This window comes from Myotis myotis, unplaced genomic scaffold (assembly GCF_014108235.1).
Source record: "Myotis myotis isolate mMyoMyo1 unplaced genomic scaffold, mMyoMyo1.p scaffold_m19_p_6, whole genome shotgun sequence".
In the NCBI taxonomy this organism is placed as follows: domain Eukaryota; kingdom Metazoa; phylum Chordata; class Mammalia; order Chiroptera; family Vespertilionidae; genus Myotis; species Myotis myotis.
Genome location: NW_023416368.1, coordinates 47,997,506 through 48,022,106, shown reverse-complemented (window position 1 = coordinate 48,022,106; position 24,601 = coordinate 47,997,506). Strand labels below are relative to the sequence as shown.

At 39.8% G+C, this 24,601-nt stretch overlaps 1 long non-coding RNA gene across 1 annotated transcript in view; it reads left to right on the top strand.

Annotated features, from left to right (window-relative positions):
• The first annotated feature begins 8,742 nt into the window (after positions 1-8,742).
• LOC118658746 overlaps positions 8,743-24,601 on the top strand; it is a 67,699-nt gene continuing 51,840 nt past the window's right edge. The window contains exon 1 of the long non-coding RNA XR_004968354.1: positions 8,743-8,887. This is a non-coding gene — a long non-coding RNA (uncharacterized LOC118658746). The remainder of the gene's footprint in view (positions 8,888-24,601) is intronic.

Sequence of the window (24,601 nt, the reverse complement as noted above, 5' to 3'; positions counted from 1 at the left end):
TTTCAAAATGAGCGGAAGAGAAATAACAGAAAACAGTGTAAGGAATCTTTGGAGACTATCAAAGACTGATGTCAGGGAAAGAGACTGCCAATTGGCAATGACGTCAGAGGTCAGACAGGGTCATTTGCATATTTGTTCTCAGCAATACTTCTCATCTTCTGTCACAGGGGGCTGGAGGCCTGAAAACTGCTTTCCTGAGATTTCTTTGGCAGCTGGCTGGTATAAGACTCTGACAGAGGCCGGTAATAGCAGGTGATTAGAATGCAAGAGGAAGGCAAACGCCCAAACCCACACCTTTTGGTGGGGGGAGGGTGGAGCCTTCATCAGAGCCTTCCACAGCAGGCCCAGGGTGATGGTGAGCACCTGGGGTCCTGCTCCCTCCCCCAGTCTGTTTCCAGCAACAGCGGCACATGTTTTCTGGGTTGTCAGTACAGCAGCAAAGTAGTTGAGCTTTAGCAGTCCTGGTAGCATGGTGCTCTCTCCCTGTGTCTGTCCCAGGGATACTTTCTGGGAACTTTGGAACCCAGGACTCCTGCACTAGCAACAGAACGGCCTGGGATTCCTGCAAGGCAGCTGCAGCAGTGAGTGGTCCACAGTACTAGCTGCAGTGGACTGCTCTGGCAGGCACTACCCCAGCTCCAGCCCAGCCCGGTGCTGACCCGCCTGCAGGTAACACCATTTCCCCTTCGGCTCCTGTAGCCTGGGATGGCGGCGAACTGCAGATACTGACCATTGAGGACCTTTCCTTTTCCCTTCTGGCTACTCCAGCCCTTCTAACTCTGTTGTAGCTTATCTCGAAATGTATTAAATTCCTCCAGTTGAAATAGTTGAATTTTTGTTTTTTTCCAAGTGGACAATGACACTGGGTATGTGATGGAAGTACAATCCTGCAGAACCCAAACCAGTTTTTCCTTTGTTTTTTTTCTCCCACATTTACTCATATTTAATTTTAGTGTTATGTATTTTTAAATATTACATGTATAGGATAAATCCTCTCACTGATTTAATACATGGTATGCAAATAAATGAATAAACGATTGCATGCTAATATACATCTCAAATAGAAATGAGTTTACATCAAGAAAATGTTAACTTTTATAATTTAAAATATACTAAATAGTTCTGGAATTTAATACATGAAGTATAAATAATAGCATGATAGTAATCATATAATAAATAAATACATCTTTCTTTTTCCTAAAAGTTCTTTTTTTGGCATACAGAAAAGAAAATATGATTATATTTTGGAGTAGAAATCTCTTCTAATGTTCATTACAATCCAAGCTTCAAATTTTGAATTTTTTTTATTACTTGTCATAATGAACCTCTTAACAAGTATTGCATTTCCAGAATATGTTGGGACTATGATAGTTTATTTCTCCATTGAGTTTAAGGATCATGATGTGATACATTATATGTATTTATGAGTTGTTCAGATAATTACAGAGAGAAACAATACATATAAAAATGAAAACACAATTTTAGCCATAAAAAAAAGCTTAACTTTTACGAACATTAGCTCTCATGAAACATGTGACACACCAAAAGAGAAATACACCTGGTGGAGACAACATGCTATAATAATATGTACTTCCCCCGTTTTGTGCATTCTGGTACAATTCTTTATCTAGGAAAGTACTCTGTGTCCAGAAATAATAGATAATTGTATAGCAAAGGCCTTCTAACCTAGAATTTTCTGAGGGTGACTGAAAGATGATTGAAATCTCAATCAGAATTAAAATTATAAATTTTACTACACATGAAATTAGCCATTGGTAAATGAACTTGTACATATATCGGTAATATTTTGATATGGGATTTATTTTTATTTACTTTCTTGTATGTGGCTAATCCTCTACACATTGGATGCAAACCATCTGGCTTCAGTTTCTGGTTTTGTCCCTAACTGTGGTCTTGGGTGAGGTTCAGTAATGTCATTTCTTAAATGTTATGAGTGTAAAATGGAAAATACACGCACGAACTTAGCAAGATTATCTTCCACAGCCTCGGTGCATTACCACATTAGGATTGCTGTAGCTGATGGCAGAGGGCGAAATAGTCAAGGTCAACCCTTCTCACTTTAAAATGGGCTCGTGAAGTTCACTTCATAATCACACACACACAAAAACCCAATTAAAAAGTTTTAAAATTCTAAGAAATTGTCTTTAAGCATTAGGGAAAAAAGTGTGGATTGAACGTAATGTTTTTATTACAAACTCTGACAGAGGAAGGATGACTTGAATCAGGTGAAAGCCCTTCCTCGGAGGGGAAAGCTTTGGAGCCAGAGAGGTAAGAGTGCTTTGAGGCCCCATAGGGGAGCCTACTCTCTTAGCCTACTCTCATTTCAGGAGGAGGGCGCGTGTTCTGCACTCCCATTTCAAGGCAAGGCTTCGTAATGCTCCCCAAATGGGACGACCAGAGGATTTTATATGAAGGGTTTGCCTTTTCTGGCAGAAAGAGGGCTTGAGATAGCATCTTGCTGTGTCCCAGCATTCTGCAAGACCTGGTGTGGAGAACAGTCAAAGTTGCTTCATGCCCTAATAGAGACTGTGGGATTGCAAAAAAGATTGGGAGACCCTAGGAGGCATGGGGTGTTGAGATGAGGAGTAAAGAAGGTGCGTAGACATGAAGGGCAGGCTAGAGGCCTGATTGAGCACAGTTGCTTCATTGTATGCAAAAGCCAGATGGGAATACTAACATCAGCTGTGGATACAGAGAACAAAGGTGGTCACAAAAGATTAACAGGGTAATTCCAATATTCCCGCTGTGTCCGCTTCTAATGCGCGCTCTGTCTCTTCAAAGTGTGATTTGCCTTGCTGTATGTCTTGTAATTTACTTTTTTGGTAGCCAAACTAGATGTACCAGGTATAAAGGAATTACAGTAATAGGCCTTCAGTAATGTGGGGGAGCTGTGGGGGAGGGGAAGCATGCTAGCCCTTTGATTAGGTCTCAGGCTCTTCTGGAGACTCTACCCCTGGATTATGAGCTTCACGTGCTTCTCAGTTCAGCCCCCTCTCTCCACGCCCCTCAGGTGGGACCGATGGCTAGAGTGGGCTGGAGTTGGGTATTTCCCTTCCCCCAAGACTCCGTGGTCAGCAAACTGCAGCTCTCAAAAGAAATTTCAATCGTTGTACTGTTGGTATTTGGCTCCGTTGACTAATGAGTTTGCCGACCACCGCCCCAAGTCAATTAAACGGAGAAACCCCAGCAGATTAGGATCTGGTTAAATAGCTTCTCCTGAGGGCAGGCCTTTCAGTTTAGCTCATTGTCTCAAGAAGCAGGAGGGGATGCTTCTCAGATCTTCTCTGAGAGAACCTGGTGGAGTTCCAGAAGGTAAAACTCACAGGAGTGTAGGGTTCCACCGACGACTGGGTACCCTAGAGATTTTCTCTCTCAAACGTGGCCACACTGAGCCTCCTGCAGTTCCTCAGCCACAGCTCACGTTTCCATACCCAGCACCGGCTCCTCCAGAGATGTCAGCTCCTGGGTTTCTGTTCTGTAAGTAGTGAATCTCTGTAGTCACCTGCCAGTGAATTTCTGGCAGTATTTTGCTCTGTGACATCCTTCCTCTTAGAGATCTAAGAAGAATTGTCGATTTTTCAGTTTGTTCAGCTTTTCATTTCTTGTCAGGACAGACTAGCGGCTCCCATACTTCTTACACGCGAAACTGGAAGTCTGCATTACATTTTTTTAAGCCTCACCTGAGGATATGCTTATTGATTTTGAGAGAGAGAAAAACAGGGATGTGAGAGAGAAACATCGATTGGTTGCCTCGCATACTCTCCCCGAATGGGGATTGAACCGGAAACCTAAGTATATGCCCTGAGCGGCACTCGAACCCACAACCTTTTCATGTATGGGGTGACGTTTAACCAACTGAGCCACACCAGCCAGGACTACATTACATTTTTTAAAAAGGAGTTTATTAGTTTATTTAAAAAGAATTATCTCATTATATGTTAGTATAAACAATATATTTTATGAAAAATAACTTTTCAAAAAAATGTGAGAAAAGTGACATTGTTTTACATTTTTCAAATTTGTCTAATGTCTGGCTTAATGGCTGGATTTTCATATTTTCTTCTGCATTGCTGCTATGATAGGCTGTTTTGGTTGATGTATATGAAGAAAGTCTAGACTCCTTTGGCAGATGTTTAAAAGGGATTTAGGCCTTTAAAACTTTAATAGTCTTTTCAGATAATTGTGGATATTCTTCTTTGGTATTACATAGAAACTTGACAAGTGATCATTTCTTTTGTTTTTAAGTTTTTATTAATTGATTGGGGTGACATTGGTTAGTAAAATTATGTAGGTGTCAAGTGTACATTTCTGTATCCATCATTTATATATTGCATTGTGTGCCCACCACCCAAAGATAAATCTTCCTTTATCATATATTTGACCCTCTTTAATTCCCCCCTTCCCTTCCCTCTGGTAACCACAATACTGTTGTCTGTGTCTATGAGTTTTTATCTGTTGCTCTCAGTTCTACAGCCCACATTACATTTAAAAAAGAAGGCTCAGAGAACAAGTTAACTGCAGTGGGGAGAAATGCAGAAAATTATATTTCTGTGCATCTGAGTCTTAATGGATAAATATCAAAGTTGTTATAAAAAAACATGACAAACACTGTGAACACATACTTGCAAACCGTCCACACTAAGGCAAGAGCTTCTGAGGGAAGGGAAGGGCACCTCTTCATCTGCTTCGTCTCTGTCTTCCGGCTCATGTCCCTCCTGCCATAGCTCCCCACAGGCTGTGTACGGCTGAGCTATTCATTTCAAAACCTTACTTGATAAATTCGTAGTCATCACACCTGCCAACCTTTGGTATTCCTGCCTGCATGGTGCTTATATTTGTGTTGTTTCCCTCAATTTTGTTCTCTTGCCTTTATCCTTTAGTCCTGGTGGGCATTTCTCCAAGGGCCTGGGTTCTGCAGCTCTTTCTGAAGCCAACAGCCTAAATCCCACCTCTCCTTCTCTGCTTTTGTATTTGTCCTGTTACACAATCAGCATTCTGGGTGATGCATCTGTGGGAAGCTCATTGTAAATCTCCTCTGCCAGGCTGAGTTTCTTTGTACTTAAGAGCTGAACTGAAAGGTGATTCCTCATTGCAGGGCAAGATAGCATTTCCTATTTCGACCTTAAATGTTCCTTTGCCAGCAGCAGCTAGAAGATGTTGCCCCTTAAATATTTTCCATCCAATAGTGTATAGGCAGCCAGAGTTCCCAGTTCGTATGTCTACAACTGAGATCTAGCATAAAAATGGTGATACTTTTCATTATGAAGAAGGAAATGCTATAGTGTGGTGCTTGTGCTTCAAGACAAATTAAATATTTCACAATAAAAAAATACCAATTGCTTGTTATTGTCTTCAATGTTCAATAGTTTTGAGTGGATTTGAAAGGAATGGAGTGTAAGTCACTGAAGAAGTTAATTGTTCTCCTTGAAGGAAGATAATCACAAAGGAGCCCAACGTTAAGTTTCATACCCCAATGTTGATTACCTTTCTGCCAGCAGTTAGAATGTTATTTTCTGAGCTGCAGAGCAATTAATGGACAGAACTGCAGGAAGTATTTAATTGAGTATTGATTTAAGGCCAAGCTGTTGTTTGGCTGAGGCATTGCATTATAATTAATGGGCCTTAACCAGAGTTTAATTTTTCCGCACTATTTCTGATTTTCAAGCGTTGTAATAGCAACCCTCAAATAATCCATCGAGGGAGCCTTGGATTTTTTCTATTAACTTTTTAAAGTTTTGACTGAATTTTTAACATACCCAGAAGACGTCTAGCTTTTGATAGTATCTTCAAAGTCTGCTGCGTTTTGAATACATTTAAGATTAAATTCTCCCATTGACATATTGTCAATTAGTCAATAAATTCATTCATACAAGTTTAATATAGGGTAATATTATTAAGGGCATGATTTACTGAGGAAGGCTGTGCCTTATACTTCCCTAGAGTTCTGTAGGCAAAGAATAGATTCTCATCTGCTTGGGATGGTACTGAATGCTTAAGTACTGCTGAATGCTTTCTTGAAGGGCAGAGGATGGAAAATCCCTTTCAAGGGCTCATCCATAATACTATCCCATGACTGATTAGTCCCTTTATAATGTCAGAAATATAAGTTTGTAATTTTTAAAATAGCCACCTGGCCACTTTTGGATTTGGCCTATTACTTAAATTCTAGCCTAGCTAGGTTCAAGATGATGACTTACATTGTTACCAGTTTCAGTATGTGTCAAATGCAGCATTGAGATCCTAGTGGTATGCAGAGATGAACAAAACATAGTTGGAGTAGCTGCCTCTGTGCACATTACAGCCTATTTTGAACACAAACAGTGCAGAAATAACGAAACCATATGGCAGTCCGTAATAAAGAATGACTTTCTAGTTCAATCTGTTTACAAAACTTTCCAAAATTATCAGCCATCTCATTTTCTTTGTCCTCCTCACATGTCTTTACCTTTCTCCGCAGTCACTATTATCGCTAAATCCCTTTAATGTCATGTCTCATCAACATTACCCAACAGTTGCTGCAAAGGATGCTGCAGTGTAAATGTTTCGATCTCTTCAATCTCATTTTGCCATCTTAGTATACGAGGCCGAGACTAGCTGTTTGTTTCTGCTGTGCCGTGGTTTGGGAATTCGTTGTAATCCCAGCAGCAATTTCAAGTCTGGCACCTGCTACTCTCTTTCTGAGATGTGGAGCAGCTACGTGTCTCAGCTCCCCAGGGAGCTAGCACGTTGGGGAGAAAGCATGGAACACTTGCAGCAGGCCTCTCCTGCCTGAATTCAAAACACTTCGATGGATTCAAGACTCCAGTACATTTTAACAATCCATCCAGGAGCCCAGGGCGTAATTGGTGGAATCAGTCAGGAAGTAGGTGTTCAGGACTACCCATGCAGATTTGAGACACCTTTCATTTACTCTGCATCTTCACAATTAGGTGGTGTGAAGAACATGAGGAGGTAGACTGCAGATTTATTTCCATGTCAGATCAACCAAGTCACCTGCTGGTACAGCAGCAATAAAAATTTCACATCCTTATAACTGGATTCACTTAGGTCACTGACCAGTCCATGTTAGGAGGTGGAGCCATGTGGGAATATGTATACTCTTCACGGAAGGAGTTTTTAACTCTTTGTGAATGTGTTTTATATAAAACCAGGTCTGAATGGCATGTAACATTTGCAGAATTGTCAGTTCACTTCGAGAATTGTGCTTTTTCCCCCTTTATGCATTAATACTTATTTGATTGAACTTCATTTGCAATAGACGCTGAAAAAATTCAAATGTTTTTGAGTATAGGTATTATGTTTATGTGAAGCAACTTGGTACTCCAACAATGTTATAAAATTTTTTTCTTAAATACTTAATAATAACAGTTCCAAAAGAACAGTGCCTCTTGTTTTTGTACCGAAATATTTTCACTATGAACACAAAGAACTCCTGAAGATATAGCAATATTGGAGCAGCGGAGGAATTCTGGACTCAGCTTCTTTTGGCCTTCCTGAGTTAGGGGCTGGGGAGTGAAAGTTTATACTATTGTGAGCTGATGAGAAGGAGTTGGGCATTTGGGCCTGAAAGTGCTTGTGGATTATACCATCCAGGGTACGAACAGGGTAAATTGAATAAATGAGTAAGTGAATGAATGATGAAAGAATAGCCAGTAGAATTGTTGACCACCATGATTAAGTTGTATCTTCTGTTCCATGCTTTCTCTCCAACGTACTAGCTCCCTGGGGAGCTGAGAAAGAGAGTAGCAGGTTTTCTCATAGCTGACTAGGTCAGTGGTTCTCAACCTGTGGGTTGCGACCCCTATGGGGGTCGAACGACCCTTTCACAGGGGTCGCCTAAGACCATCGGAAAACACATATATAATTACATATTGTTTTTGTGATTAATCACTATGCTTTAATTATGTTCAATTTGTAACAATGAAATTGGGGGTCACCACAACATGAGGAACTGTATGAAAGGGTCGCGGCATTAGGAAGGTTGAGAACCACTGGACTAGGTAAATGCAGTCAAGGAGGTCTATCTAAGAAACAGTAGAAATTATATCAAAAACAGTGTTTGCACACTTATGGTGGGGGTCCTGGAAATAGAAATTCTGGCCTCCCCTCGTACCTGCCAGGGACTCTGCAGTGTTTGAGGGCACAGGCTGCATCTAGAATACCCCATTTCAAAGCTCACCACACCACTTTTTTTTTTTTCATTTTTTGCTGTGGAAACCATAGGCAAATAACTCAAGACACTCAAGTTTCTCATCTTAAAAAGAGAATAATAATTGTCTCCATCTCATCGGAACGGCTTGCATATTAGAGATAAGCTGTATAAGTAAGTCTTTGTTCTTGACACATTTGAAGCAGTGTCCAGTGTCAGCAGTTATTATGATGGTGATTGTTGTTATTTCACCTGATATCTCACTCTCTTTTGCAGCCTTTAAAATGACCTTTCTGGAAACGATGTTTGCACTTCCACCTCTGATCCCTGGTGTTCTTGTCGACTGCCCAGGTTCTCTGACAGTCATGCTGATCTGAACCACATTGCTGCTGTTCGGTTCCAGCTCCGCTGTCCCTCTCCCGTTCCCCACGTGCTCCCCATCATTTTTTCTTTCTGAAATTTCTAGCTGGGGGAAGGATGTCCCTATCCCAGCCCCCTTAATTCAGGTCTTAATTCAATTTTTATAATACCTTGATACTAAAATAATACTAGTCTTTTCTCTTGTAGCTGTCTCTGCAAGATTCCCTCAGAATCGATTGGAAAACAGTAACTGTGGGTGCCAGGGAAGCTGTACTCACCAGCGCCTCTCACTCCACTTGCAGTCAACCAGTGGCCCAGGCCAGACCAACCGCCATCTTCCACCGTCTTCGACTTCAGGTATGTTTGCTGATCATCAGACTGCATCTTAAGATTTAGTAGAATGTCTCTCCCACACCTCTTATTCGAAGTTCATAATTTTGATGCTTTAAGCTCTAAAAGATCTTTTTAAAATTTCTGTAAGTTGCTAGTTGCTTCTTTTAAAGGCGAAAGAGTAGAAATAAGGGCAGATTAAAAGCCCAGGCAAACACGTGCATATAACAGCTATTCCAAGTGAAGACATCTTGGAGCCTTGAGTTTTGAGGTAAAGCAGACTGCTCTGACGCTGTCATGTCACAACTGGGTGTAATAACACAAAGGGGAAGAGCCTGAGGGCCGGGCCCAGTGAGATGTTTTACATGATCATTTTGTTCAACCGACCCCTATTCCATTGACTGGAGGTTGGAAATGGTTCAGGAGGATAACACAGTATAAGAAATTATGGCCCTAACCAGTTTGGCTCAGTGGATGGAGCGTCGGCCTGCGGACTGAAAGGTCCCAGGTTCGATTCTGGTCAAGGGCATGTACCTTGGTTGCGGGCACATCCCTAGTAGGGAGTGTGCAGGAGGCAGCTGGTTGATGTTTCTCTCTCATCGATGTTTCTAACTCTCTATCCCTGTCCCTTCCTCTCTGTGAAAAATCAATAAAATATTAAAAAAAAGAAAAAAGAAAAAAAGAAATTATAGTGACTTCCCTTTCAACATTTACTTAGCTTCTCGGTGGAAAACTTGTGCTTTTAACTGTTCATGACTCATTTTGAAAAGACTGTGAGTAGTTAGTGACCAAACAGAGGAACATGTTTATTTATTTTTTTTAATAACAGAAATCCAATGGAGTAGATTAAGAGAAGAATTCTTTACTCTGTTGTGAGAGACTTCAGGGAAAAAAATAATGCTCCCATTGAATGAATTGAATGGATCATCATAGGGAAGAGTGTGCATAAGATTGAAATTCATAGGCAGAAAGAATAAGGAATAAAGACAGGCCCCCAAATGACAGTATCTGTCATTCTTAAAAGGGATATGGGAATGAGAAATAAAGCGATGACTTTGAAAGCAGATGTACCCCACCATGTATGCTGTTCTGTTGGTGTAAATCATAAAAATGCTCCGCAATGTAAATGTTTAGGATACTTTTATTGAATTACTGCAACAATTACAACATGCCACGAAAGAAAGGCTTCCATATATATGCTAATTAAGAAAAGGCAACACACTGTAACTACTGCACAAATCATAAAATATTCAGTTTGTGTTTGTTGAGACTCCAAAGAGGTTCTGTTTTAACTTTATGGGTGCAGTTTGGCTGGAGAAGAGGTGTATGTGAAGCAGATTGTTAAATGCTCTTTTACCAGTGCTGTTTGCTGAGCAAGGTGCTCCAGTATGATGACAGGGAAGGACAAGTTGGACTTGAAACTGTCTTTTAAATCAGTTTGATGAGTTTGAAGAAGAAGACTGACCCAACCCCCCAAAGTAGTGCCTTTGCTTTGCAAATCACTTTGAGGATAATGTCCATTGGCTAACCATTGACAAAGGTGATGAGGTTAAACAGCTGGAATGATTGGCTATAAGTTTGGTAGTACCTGTTTTATCTGCATGTTAAGCTCAGAATGAAAGGCTCTGAGATCCATAACTCACTCCTTATGGCCTTAAAGGTAGCCCACCAAATTGTCACTGTTCCTTCTACATCTAAGGCATGAGGAATCATGAGTGAAAAATGTCATTTCCATTGTCAGATTTTAGGGTTAATTGAAATGACCTGCCAAAATGTATATTTTCTCATTAGTTGTTTTATTTCTCCTTGAGAATGTCAGTATTTCTAGTCTTTGAACCGGATTTCGGCTGAAAAACTTTTAGACCCTGCACTTTGTATTTTCTAAGTAGCATGCCTAAATTGGTTTTGCTTCTGTGACTTTGTAGATAATAAAATTTGCTCCTTCATGTCTTCCCCTTCCATACTGATCACACAGGCTGTCTCTTCCAAGTTGGTAAGGAGATATTAAAAATGGGTCAAAGCACTGTGCTCAGAAATGCTATTTTGGGAACTCCACACCTCCTCACCTGCTGGCAGTTCTCTTTGTGTTGCAAGTCCTACAGTAATCAGGGCAGTTTTAGCCTAGAGCTAGTGAGCCTGTGGACCAATTGCTTTAGCCGGGTTTCCTACTATCTCGTGGATCCTCATTTTAGCGGGATTACTGGTGTAGGTATGAAATCGTCTGTTTAGTACAGAAGGGTTTGCACCAAGCTAGTGCTCTGGCTGAAGAAAATCCTCTGAGGCACGCTTGCAGCGAACTTTATCTGAGAAGAACATTGTGTGCCCTAATTATAAATTTGCTATTAAAACCTACGACAGTGGGCAAAGGTGCATAGAGTTAGCGCATCACCTGTGAGAACGCTGTCTTTCTCAGGTGGATCAGAAATATAGGGTGTCCCCAAAAATGTATATGCACACTTTGAATAATTATAAAGGCAGTGTTTATTAAAATACATTTCATTTTAAAAGTTGAGCTATCAGCGGTTACAGGGTGTATACATTTTTGGGGGGACACCCTGTATATTTGAGAGTCTGGAGAGCAAACATTCCTTACTCTTTCTCTCAGGCCACATGTAGTCGGTGTAGTAGAAATTACTTTGAACTGGTGTTACACCATCTTTTGAATCCTTGTTCCCTTTTTGTCTCTCTTCCCGACCTGCCGGTTTCATCCTTCCCCCACTCCCTTTGTCATGGAATTAGCTCGCCTCATTTCTGTCCTCTCCCCTAGAATCAGCATCAGAAACCTTATTGTAATTGCGCTGACACTTTCTTCAGAGTAGAGTTTTAATGATACCGTGCTGGCTTTGTGGTGTGTCACCTTGGCAAGAGTGAATTAATTTCCTCAAGTTTTCTTTCCTGTTTGTTCTGGTTAGGGTGAGAACAGGAGAGATTCTTGTGGGCGATTTGGAAGTGGGAAGCGCAGCAGCCGCCGTTTTGTGTCTCACACATGTCACGGCCTGATGTCTGGTCTCACTGGTGTGAGGCTGTGGTGGGGCTGCACACTCCCCCCGTTTCTATGTCCCTGACTGCCAGGCCACGTGTGTGTTCTCAGCTTCGTGATGAAGGGCCCTCGCCTTTGTAGCACACCCATCTCGCCAGGGTCAGACTGGCATAAAGAACTGTCCTCCTGGGCTCCAGCCCATGGCTTGTGAAGTCCAGCTTGCTTTTTCTCTCCGCCGCATCAATGTCTTTCCTTCCCAACTGCTTTCTTTGTGGGCTTCAAGCTCCAGAAGCAAATGCAAAGACAACTGCTTAATCAGTTCCCCAAGGGCCATAATAAAGAGTTCCCCATCACGAAGAGTTGGATATTTTTCTATATCCATATCTAGGTATCTAACCAAATGGTTATAATTTATCTGCACCCTGGCACGTGGCTACTGACCTGCACAAAGACCACAAGAAGAAACCAGTGTTCAGCTGGCAATGCCAGCAAAACACTTTTCTACTTCCGGGTTACATGCACTCCTCACCCTGTGTGATCGTCTGTGCCACAGGGCTCTTGATCACAGTTTCCTTCCACAGGACAGCACGTTCATCCATTTCATTGATGATACACTTCTGCTTGGGCCTGGTGTACTTGAATGCCAGCCAATGAGAAGTAAATCCCACAAAAACTAAATGGTCTGCTCACTTGGTGAAATTTCTAGGTATCCAGTTGGGGGTACGCTGAGAGATCAGGTGAACGGCAAGTGACTGTACATAACCCATCCACTAAGAAAAAGGCACAACACTCAAGTAGGCATTTTTGGATTTTGAAAACAATTTGCAACTCATTCGTATGTGTGTGTCTGACTCGGTTATCGAGCAACTCACTACATTGCAGCCTTGAGAGGGGCCCGGAACTAGACAGAGCCTTGCAGCAGGTTTGGCTGCTGTGCCAACCGCGCTGCCATTTGGATCACGTGATACAGCAAATCCAATGGTGCTTGAAGTGTCAGTGACAGATAGGGAGGCTGGAGCCTTTGGCAGGCCTTACAGGTGACACACAACGCAGCACACAGGTCAGCCAGGTTCCAGGGCAGCAAGTCATGGCTATCCATTTGTCACCGTGAGCTCTAGCTTGTGTTTGTGGGCTCCAGTGTTTTCTTGCTTTCTCCCTAACCTAACATCCATCTTACCATCCTGATTGACTGCCTGCTGCCTTTAGGTCCTAGCCTCAGACAGGAGGGCAACAGTTCACCGAGACTGCTCAACCTGTTCCCATGATTGGGTTCAGTCAAATTCCTGTCTAAGAAAATTGTGACTGCCCAGCCGGCGTGGCTCAGTGGTTGAGTTTTGACCTGTGAACCAGGAGGTCATGGTTTGATTCCCGGTCAGGGCATATACCCAGGTTGCAGGCTCGATCCCCAGTGTGGGGTATACAGGAGGCAGCTGAGCAATGATTCCCTCTCATCATTGGTGTTTCTATCTCTCTCACCCTCTCCCATCCTCTCTGAAATCAATTAAAAAAGAAAAGAAAAAGAAAATAGTGATCTAGGTATATAACTATTTTGTTGACTGAACTGTAAATGATATAAACACCAACAAACCTTTTTCTTGTTTACATTCAAGAACTTTCTAAACAGGACTCCAAAGCATAATCGTGCAAAAACAACAAATGAAAACCCTTTTGAATATTTTTGGGAGGGACAAAAGATCTCGCATAGGTAGATGATTGCCTCCTACATCCTTGTGTAGAAGGAACTTAAAGAAATTTGGCTTAGGATATTGTAAAAACCCGATCTCTCTTCTCTATGGCACTCTTTATCGACTCTTTTACTGGGTCACATCAGAGCATCTGTGACCTAAGGTGGTGTGTGTGGGTTAGATGGATGATTAAAAATAGACAGAAAAAATTCAAACACACCTTCTATCCTGGACACACTTGGATCATTGGAGACTTCTTTACAGAAACTCATAATGGATAAGAATCTCGGCTTCACCACTTCTAACCTTGAAACCTTGAGAAACTTACTTAACCATCCTGTGTCTCAGCTTCCTTGTAATGCATGCAATTTTTGTAAGGATTGCCAAGTTGGTGCTAATTATTATCATTCCTAGAGGCCTGGTGCACGGATTCATGGCCCAGTGGGGTTTCTCGGCGTGACCTGTGGGGATTGGGCCGAAACTGGCAGTCCAACATCCCCCCGAAGGGAAGTAGTAACGTGTGAAGGGCAGGTGGCCGGGGAGGAGCCTGAGCCCTGGCCGGGCACCGTGCCGCTCCCACTCATCCCGCCCTGCCACAGCCCGGTAGGCTCGCTGCCACTCTGCTGTGGTCTCCGCACATCCATGACTGAGAAGCAGCAGCAGGCTCGCGCCCAGTCAGTCCGATGCTGGTCCTGATCCCGGTCCCGATCCAGATGGGGGAGGGGTATACAATAGAGTGCCTGCAGGGTGGGAGAGGCTCACGCTGGCCACGGGGTGCTCACCATCCGTGAGTCTGGTGTCTGGCGCCCATTGAACGGTTGAATGGTCGAATGGTTGCTTAGGCTTTTATATATGTAGATTATTTGCCTGCCACACTCAGCCCTTCAGTTCCCCTCCAGAAAAGTTTGGAATGAGCTGAAGAGATTTTGCAGGCAGCCCTTCCCCAGCTGACTCACTCTGGCTTTTTCAGGCTGGCTCTTCTCACTCTCAGGGTCACTGGCCTTCCCCAATACCACGGTTTCTCTTTGCAGTTTGTCTCCAGATCTTGTTCTCAGTTTTGAGGGTCTCCAAACTCTTTGTTGAGAATCATAGTAATTTTTTTCCTCCAAGAAGGAATAGCCTTTCCCTACATTGTAATACTTCTTTTTGGCCTTTTATGGGTTTGGGCCTTGGGGACGGTAAGGAACCCTGCTTTTATGGGTGTACTGCGCCCTCTGCTGGACAGACTTGTCATACTACCAGCCAGAGCTAAGGGCTGAGACCTTGCTGTGTGCCTGGCACAGTGCACACATTACCTCTTTTAACGTTGTCGACAGCTCTATGGTTTCCATCTTGCAGAGGAGGAGCCTAGTGCTTAGAAGAAGGGACTCCTCCATCGTCATGCACCTGTGAACCAACATTGCACCCAGGTAGACTGCCTCCAGAAATGGTGCATTTCACCACTGTTCTATTGGAGAGCTCAACTAGGAGCATAAATCTTTCTTACTACTGACGAATATATATTGAAATCCTATTCCATGTGCAACCTGCTCAAAGGAACTTACACTCTCACATTCAGGTAAAGATATCTACCTCACAGAATTGTTGGTGAGGAGCCAAGGAGATGTTTTAATGTAAACAATCTAGTACAATATTTGACACGTAGCTCTTAAATAGTATTACTTTACCTTCTTCCAGAACTGCCTAGTGACTTTTTACTTCCATGTAATTGTGGAAAAATCATCCTGAAGAACTAAAAGATGCTACAGCAGCCATGGGCAAACTACGGCCCGCAGGCCGGATCCGGCCCATTTGAAATGAATAAAACTAAAAAAAAAAAAAAAAGACCGTACCCTTTTATGTAATGATGTTTACTTTGAATTTATATTAGTTCACACAAACACTCCATCCATGCTTTCGTTCCGGCCCTCCGGTCCAGTTTAAGAACCCATTGTGGCCCTCGAGTCAAAAAGTTTGCCCACCCCTGGGCTACAGTCTCCTTTTATCACAGGATCTGAAACTTTATAATTTGAGTCTGTCCTCAGTTCTAAAAAACGGTCTTTATTTGCCCCAGTTTCCCCTAACCTCACCTCAGTCACAAGACTTATAGGCCTTAATGCAAAATTACCTGGGATGACTTGCCTTGATATTTCAGAGTTAGCAATGCAGTTTGCTCTTCGTTCCCAGCTTCCTGTGTATAGATTGAGTAATGTCAACACTACCCCATGTTTGTAAGTCTCTGCTTACATCCAGTTTTGTTCCTATGCAGACAAGGTGATTGAGGATGCCTGTCATTTAGATTAGTAGGTAATTCAGTGTCATTTGGATTAGTCAACGGGAAATAGGAATCAGCATACCTGCTTCAGATAATAATGTGAATGACATACTTGTTATCACATCAAAATGACTTGTAGCATATACAGTATATTCATTGTTGCAAGATACTGAGAGAGGTTGCCTTTGTTTCAGTGCAGACTTTGCTAAAAATGAGTGATATTTAAATGCTCTGTACCTTTGCCATTTTAAACTTTCTGTGCAAATTAAGGTGGTTGGACCCAATGATTCTAACATTCATTTATCTTGACTTCAGTGGTTTGCATATTTCAGATATCTTCCTTCATATTTACCAGAGAATAACCTTGACACCCTGCTGGGTGTTTGTCAACAAGATTCAGAAATACACGATAGAGTTTTTGCTTGCATATAACTTGAAAGCTGTAATAATATACAAAGTAAATTGGATAAGGACATTTTCTATGTTTTTATTGCAAGGGAACAGTTTTCTTAAATCTTGGCTTATCAAAGTTCATTTTTAAAAAACAGCTTAAGTATAAAAGAGCTTTGATGTAGCTCTTTGATAGGTAAGTTTCATGGTCAAGGTTAGAAATGCAAATGGAAAAAGTTTTATAACTATAGATTTCACAGATGTACTTTAAAATTAATATATCACCATTCCACATATAATTCTGGATATTTCTAAATAATTTAAGTAGACCATTTCTAATACACCTTAACAAGGATGTTTTAAATTTGTCCTTCCCTTTGTGGGAAGATGGTTAGTCTACTTGAGGATGGTGATCCACATCCCTAATCCAGATCTTCTTTATAAGAGAAGAATAAACTTCAGAGAATCTGGGGATAATCTTATCAGAAAGGATTAAAAGATATACTGGAGGAAATACGATTTGTCAGGAGAATGGAATGGTTCACACCGGTGTTACTCTTCTTCAGTGTGGTACAGTAGACTGATCACAGACGGCCTACCTCCAGCTTACCAGGATTAAATACCATAATGCCTTTAATGCTTGGGTATATCAATCCCCTGCCCATAATTCTTTTCTTGTTAACATTTTGTGTTGTAATTAGTGTGCAGAGGAAGTCTGCCCGTGTCTACTGTATGAATACCTACACCTGCTCTACCGTCTGTCCCTTTCAACAGATTGCATTAAGGACAAGACAAAATACTTTGATTTTTCAGTCCAGAGTAGTCATACTGTGAATATGGCATGCTCTGCTAGCGAATAAATCCTTCTGCACCTTAAACCATGTGGTTTTGAAGACAAGAAAGGTCCAAGACAGTGAGGGGAAAAGAGGGCACACTCACAGCCCCAAGATTTGCAAGTCGTTCTGCTTGTGTGGATTCCAACCTGTGGTACTTTCTACTTGATTGTGTATTTGAGGATATAAATCATGAAATTTGAAGTTATGTGTCTCAGGGAAAGCCCAGTAAACCTGACTTGTACTGGAAAGGGAAGAAGGGCTAGATAAGGACTTCGCCTCTCTCCATTAGCTAGGGACTCTAAGAACATTGTGCCCTTCAAAGGCTGTGCCTTTCCCTCCCAGGACACAGGACCTAATGTTCTGCGTTACGTTTCTCAGGCACCGGCATGATTTATATGCCTACATATTAAAATTCCCTTGCCTCAGAGATGAAACAGCAACTGAATACAAAGTTACATGTTTGGGGTGGGAGTGTAGATAGACGTTAAAAGAGAGTATTAATCATTATATACCTTAAGCATAACAAGGAAAAGAGTCGAGTTTAGGAAATAGGGAAAAGAAAATAAAGCCTTTCAGCCATTTTGCTTACTGAAATTTTTATTCCAGCTACACTGCTCCTTATAAATCAGTGCTTTCTGAACTTGCTCCCGATGCAATGCTAGACCTAACGGTGCTGCATAATAATTGTGTCCTCGGGTAGAAAGGAATGAAGAAGGAATACACAGGCCTTCTAGATAATCGCATAGCCTTCCCCACCACTTCAATGCAAAGCTAGCATTTCAAGTAATTTCTCTCTTGTCTCACTGAGAAAAACCATTTCATGATTTATTACACTGGATTAAAGGGCGTATGCACTCTGAAGCTAGAACATGACTGAAGGGCAATCAGGCATAAAGGATGTCAAAGCAGTTCGTATGTTGGACATTTTCTAAATTCCTGAAATGAGCTTTTGGAGCTGCTTGTCCAAGAAAAGAATCAGAAGACAAAATAGACCTGTTACATAAACTATATAGATGATGGTAACTAGGTAACTCCACATTCTAGAATTAAGATAGGAAAATAAACCAAACTGATTCTGCAGAAAACTTCTGTTTGTGAGATTTATGTTTCATCAAGTTACCATTTGTCAACATGAATTCCATAATACGTAACTTCTTTCAATATCATTGCTGTCGAGGGGGAGAGCCTGTTTAGAGGCTCGTGTTCCAATGCACAAAACATGCCATAAAAGTGAGCCTAGAGGTTTTTTCCTAGCTGTCACCTCTTCTAAGAAGTTTAACATCAAAGTTTGTTATAGTTTTCTATGTTCTGCACACCTGAAATAGAGAGGGGCTGCAATCCATCTGGAGGTTTGCTTTCTCATTTCTGAGTACCATCTCTCTCCATATAAACAAGGGAATTTAAAATTTTAAAAGCAAAGAAAAATGTTTATTTACTTTTGCTGTCTCACATGGAAAGTTGAATTCACTATTATACACTCCAGTAAATGAAATACTTAAAGGTTCCAGCAGAAGCCAGTTCTACTCAGCTAAGAATACAGTGTAGCCACTTTTTTTGCAATGAGGAATTTCATGAGATTTTGTAAAGCAAAAGAGAGAAACTTGCTTAGCCATCCATTTATCTGTTTAATTAAATCATATTATTTATCATAGAGATGGTAGATACTGTTTTATACTCGCAGTCATTCGTATGTACCATTTGTACACTTTACAAAAACATAATTTCAAAATAAAAGAAACCGTGACATAGCAATATCACTACCAAAATTATTATGATAACAAAAACCTTATTTTCTCAGACTTAATCTATTTTGGAAGCATAATTTTCAAAACTTGGTTCTTTGACAAGAATATGAGTCAAAGATTTATTCAACTCATTAATGAGGTTACCAGAAGAATGATAAAACTGATTAAAAATATCTGGGTAAGGCAGAAATATGTATAGTCCCTGAAGGACAGAATATTGGTGTAAGACTGCTAAGCTAAAAACTCACTAATGCCCTTTTGGGATTTATGGGTGTGGCTTTTGTCTGACAGAATAAACACAGTGAGATTCACAAGAAGGCCACAGAGTCTTTGGGCAAATTATATCAACAAGAACCCTATATGCTTGGATTGAGAGACAGTACAAAATGAAGGGTTGTCACTGGGCCCCTGAAGGCAGGCTGAGAAAAGGACTTGGCTGCAAACTTGCGCTGTATTTCTTGAAAAGGGAAAGATAAACATTTTGTTGCTTTAAGTTGCTAAGTTTGGGAGTAATTTGTTACACAGCAGTGAAAGGTTGTCTTTGAAATGAGTAGTTTACTCATAATTTAGGAAAGGAGATAAGGGAGATGCACAGACATACCAAATACAAAGTTAAGTAAGGTATGTGTTACCAGAGAAGCTCAGGTGGTCTTATGTCAACTCATCAAAAGAGTGAATAAAGGGTACATCTGGCCAAAGGGACTAGAATAGGCAACTTTTTGAAGAGGTAGGGATTGCAAATACAGAAGCTGGATTTGAAACCCTACTCTGCCAATTACTAGCTGTGTAACCTGGAGCTGATCAACTTCCTTTACCTGTTTCTCAGTATATGAAATGAGAATGAGAATCCCTCATCATGCTCCAGCCACACACATCAAGAACCTTTAGACAAACTGATGATTCATACAAATTCACTCAAATTATGGACACTTAGAGATTCCTTAAGGGTTCCTCTATCCAAACAGTATTGATTATTTCATTCTGAATATCATTACTGGGCACATAACATGCCCCAAGCATGTGAGGGATATAAGAGTGAGAAACATGGAGAAGACTCTTCCCTGATAGCAATGCCACTTAGTTACAATGTTCTTTGTAGTAGCTTCATTGTATGTGTCAGGGATCTTGGACTGACTTTTCAGAGTTGAGTTATACCGGCAATATTCTTACTAAATATATATGTGTATATATATATTTTACCAGATTTATCTGAAAATGTACAAAGGGCAAAATCCAAGCCTATCTGTGGATTCCTAGATTTCTAATAAACAGAGAGGGATAAGTATAACTTGTTTAGAAGAGAATATTACAAACTATGAGAAGAGTAGTAGCTTACTTATGTTAACTCAGAACCTTCCAGAGAGAGAAAGGAAAGGCCATTATGTGGCCTGAACAAGAAGTTGGCCACCTTTGCTTGTCCTTGTGGTGGGCAGTCCTGATAGGAGAGAGTCTTAAATAAAGAGCTTGTTCTGTTTTGCTTTTCCCAGCTATCCTAACAGTGGTGTGAATACAATTAGCTGAACTATTCTAATCTGTCATTCACCAATTGACTTAAATTGATTAGAAAAGAAAAAAATTATTTGCCATGGATATTTAGATATCTTGATGTTTCAATTTTGAAGTCATTTTTTAAGTAGGACATTCCCCAGCAAATAGATGATTCAAAACTAGAAGTCAATAAATCTCAGGTGATTAAAAAAAAAATTTTCCCCTAATTTCTATGACAATGAGAATAAAAATTCACAAGCTTAGGTCTATTTTTACCCCAATGTTTTCTTGGTCTTCTGGAGTAAGAATCAGAAAGGGAAACAGCTATTGCATTAAAATATTATAATTTTAACTTGTTATGTCATTCTTACTTAGAGGTTTCTTTCCTTTTTATCTTTTCTTGGGGTCTAGGACAAAATAAACCAACTTCCTGTATGATAAATCAGATTTTGAAAAAAAGGATAGATACATATTTTTGAAGATGCCAAGAAATAAAAATAATATTTTAAGAATAAACCCTGATGGAAATTCAGTAATTAGCACCAGACTTTAAAAGTTACTAATGGAGAATAAGAGTTTTATAAAATAGGTTATACAGTTTTTTCATCATTAACTAATAGGTGAGTAAATATTTAAATATTACAATTTTCACTTAAGTAAATACAAATATTGTAAATAATCCAACAAACTTTCCCCAATGGAAAAGCAGCTTTTAAAAATGTGTTTTTACCATATTCAGTTCTCTGAGGCAAGAAAAAGGTTATATTATACTTTGAATAATTTAGAAATTAGAAGAAAAAAGTTTTAATGGAATTTTTGTAACAATAGGGCATAAAAGGGAAGAGAAAAACAAGCAAATATTTTGAATCTTTACTTTTGACTAAGCATTGAGTTGGATAGCTGATATATGGTATTTCATGTTATAAAGGAATTTTCCACTTTCTACAACCAAGAATAACTAGACACAAGTCAGTATCATTTGTGTGGGAACGATTATACCTATTAGTCATTTCTGAGAGCTCAGTGGTCGGTCGTAGAAACTTCTTGCAGGTCTCAAAGTTGTTAGAGACACAGTGGCTGCATGTCTTCCACAGTGTTCAACCTTTCTTTCACTTGTGCCAAACCAAGCCATGTGCCAGCTGTTGAACCAATCAACTCAACCATGGAAAAGCTAAACCCGTATCCATGGCTCCAAAGGAAGGTCTCATTAGCACATGCCTCCATGTAGATGGACTTGCCACCAGTACTATTTTGGTGCTTGAAGTCTGCTATGGAGCATTTTGATACAGTAGGTTAGAGTTGGGGACATGTTCTACTTGCTTGAAAATTAACAATTGGACTTGTAGCTTAAAAAGTTACCAAGTAATGTGTGGAACCTACATTCTTGGTCCATCCTGAATCTTACATCCCCCCTGCTTAAAAGTGTTAGGCATGTAATTAAGAAAAATTTGATAAGAGTAACAATGAATACGGGTTAAATTTAAGGATTAAATAGGGGTTATATCTCTTACACCTATTACTTTGTAATAAAAATGATATTTAAGGACGTACTTTCTAAAACTTCTCATTATTCTGAGACTCTCATCTATAAAAGATAAATGAGGATACAGCCCAGAAGCTTACAGAAAATGTGGAATAAACAGGGCAAGATCTACAAAGTCTCCAATTTTTATTTCTTATTTTAAAATCTTATTGGGCTAATTTCAGTTTCTAGAAATGTGAAAATTAAATAATAATGCATTTTTTTCTGTGTTCTTTGTTATTTAAATGTGAATTATTAGAGCTTTTATCACATTAAACTGATTGTTTTGATTTGGTATTTGCTTTGAGATATTTTTATCATGTTAAAAATTTCTTACTTACTTAAATATTTTCCCAATCTAAGAATCTCTTAACTTTTTGAGTTAATGTGATGTAAAATTTAATAACTTTTCTAATATTAAAACATGCTTGACTTTCTACCTCCAAATTTACTTTGCTATAAATTTATTAAAATGTTTATATTAATAGTCATAAGTAAAATTAATATACAATCTTTTGTTAAGTGAGATTTTCTTATAAGGATTATTTTGCTCAATAAAATAAGTCGGTGTACTTAACATATTTTTATTTTGGAATGCTATATATAGGGCAACAATATTCATTTTTTGAGAGTCTGGAAGAACTCATACCTAAAATATTTGGAGATAATTATATACATTTATATTTATTTTCTGCAATTGGCCTATTCAAGATTTCGCCTTCCCTCCCTCCAATCCCTCCCTCCCTCCCTCCCTCCCTCCCTCCCTCCCTTCCTTCCTTCCTTCCTTCCTTCCTCCCTCTCTTCCTTCAATTTTTTAAAGTATACCATGCATGTAAAAAACCGCACAAAAACATAAACAGCTCTAATTATCATTTAGATCTATCTATCTATCTATCTATCATCTATCTATCTATCTATCTATCTATCTATCTATCTATCTATCTATCTATCTATCTGTATATATATGCATTTACAGTATGTGCGTATACACACACACACACACACACACACACACACACACACACACATATACCTCCCTTACAAATGTAAACACTGTCTCAGAGTTTCTACACCACAGCACTAGAGATATTTTGCACCAGAAAATTCTTTGTTGAAGGGAGCTCTCCTGGGCATTATGGAATGTTAAACAGCCTCACTGGTCTCTACCCACTAGATGTCAGTAGAATACTCCTACCTATCCCCCTGCCCCCTCTCCCCACTACTGCAAATTGTGACAAGCTAATATGTCTAGAGACATTGCTAAATGACCCTGGTGGGGGGGAAATTACCCCTGGGTGAGAATTACTGTACTTCACTGACCTTTGTGGTAATCACTTGCTTTCTTTATTCTTTTACCATGTAACCATGCATTCTTAAACATTATCAGTTAGTTTCATTTGAAAAGAATTCTTTATAAAATAATTTAACCTGTTAAATAGACCCCTAAAATAGCCTTTAAGGTAGAGTGACCATATAACTTATAATCCAAGCTGGAGCTGCGGGCATTAAATATGATTGGCCTTGGTGAGACTGGGTGATCACCCTACTTCTAAGGACATCAGCAGTGAGCATCATCTTCGCAGCTCCACACGTTTCGGGCTCCCTTTTCCAGTGGATAATTGTGCATGAAGTGAAAGCAGAACAACTTAAAACAGGGCATCCCCAAGGGCAAAATAACGAGGGCCAAGTCAAAGTGTCAGGGATGAAAATTTGCAAATACAGCATTCATCTAATTTGGGTCATAAAAAGTTGTACTCTTCAACTAATTTTCTCTATCACTCCATATAATAACTATCTTCACATTAGCACAACATACTGACTAAAACAGATGTCTTCCAATATTTGTACATAATTGCAAAAAGGATCATAATCCCTGTTTTTAAAAGATTGTGGTTTTCTGGGTTATGTGTTTTCCTGTGATAAATTAATATACCACTCAATTCATATATGTAAAGTATACAATTAAATGGTTTTTAGCATATTTACAGAGTTGTATACCCATCATCACTAATTTTGGAATATTTTCAACACTCCAAACACTAACCCTGTATCACTTATCAGTTCCAATTCCTATTTGCCTATTCTGGACATTATATATAAATGGAATGTGTGGTCTTTGTGACTAAATTCATTCATGGAGCACAGTGGTTTCAAGGTTCATTCATGTTGTAGCATGTATTTGTATGTCATTCCTTTTGTCAAATGATAATCACTTGAATATATATTTTGTACTTTGTTTATGCACTTATTGGTTGATGGGCATTTGTATTATTTTCATTTCTTGACTATTATGACAAATTCTGTTGTGAACATTAATGTGCAAGTTTCTGTATGGACATATGGTTTTAGTTCTCTTCTATACATACATAGGAGTGCAATAGCGGGTCATAGGGCAATTGTGTTTTACATTTTGAAGAACTGACAAACTTCTTTCCAATGTGGCTATGCCTCTTTACAATTCCACAGAAGCGTAGAAAGTTACAATTTCTTCCTATCATTGTTAACACTGATTATTGTCAGTCTTTTTTATTTTAGCCATCCTAGTGGATGTGAAATGCTATCGTAGTTTTGATTTGCATTTCTGTAATGATTAATTATGCTAAGTGTCTTTGTACATATGCCGTAGCATAGACATTTGTATATCTTATTTAGAAAAATGTCTATTAAGGTATTTTTCTCCATTTTTTAAAAGTCCTCACTGAGGATGCTTTTATTGATGAGACAGAGAGAGAGAGAGAGAGAGAGAGAGAGAGAGAGAGAGAGAGAGAGAGAGAGAGAGAGAGAGAGAGAGATCTCAATTGGTTGCCCCAAACTTGGGATTCAACCCACAATCTAAGTATG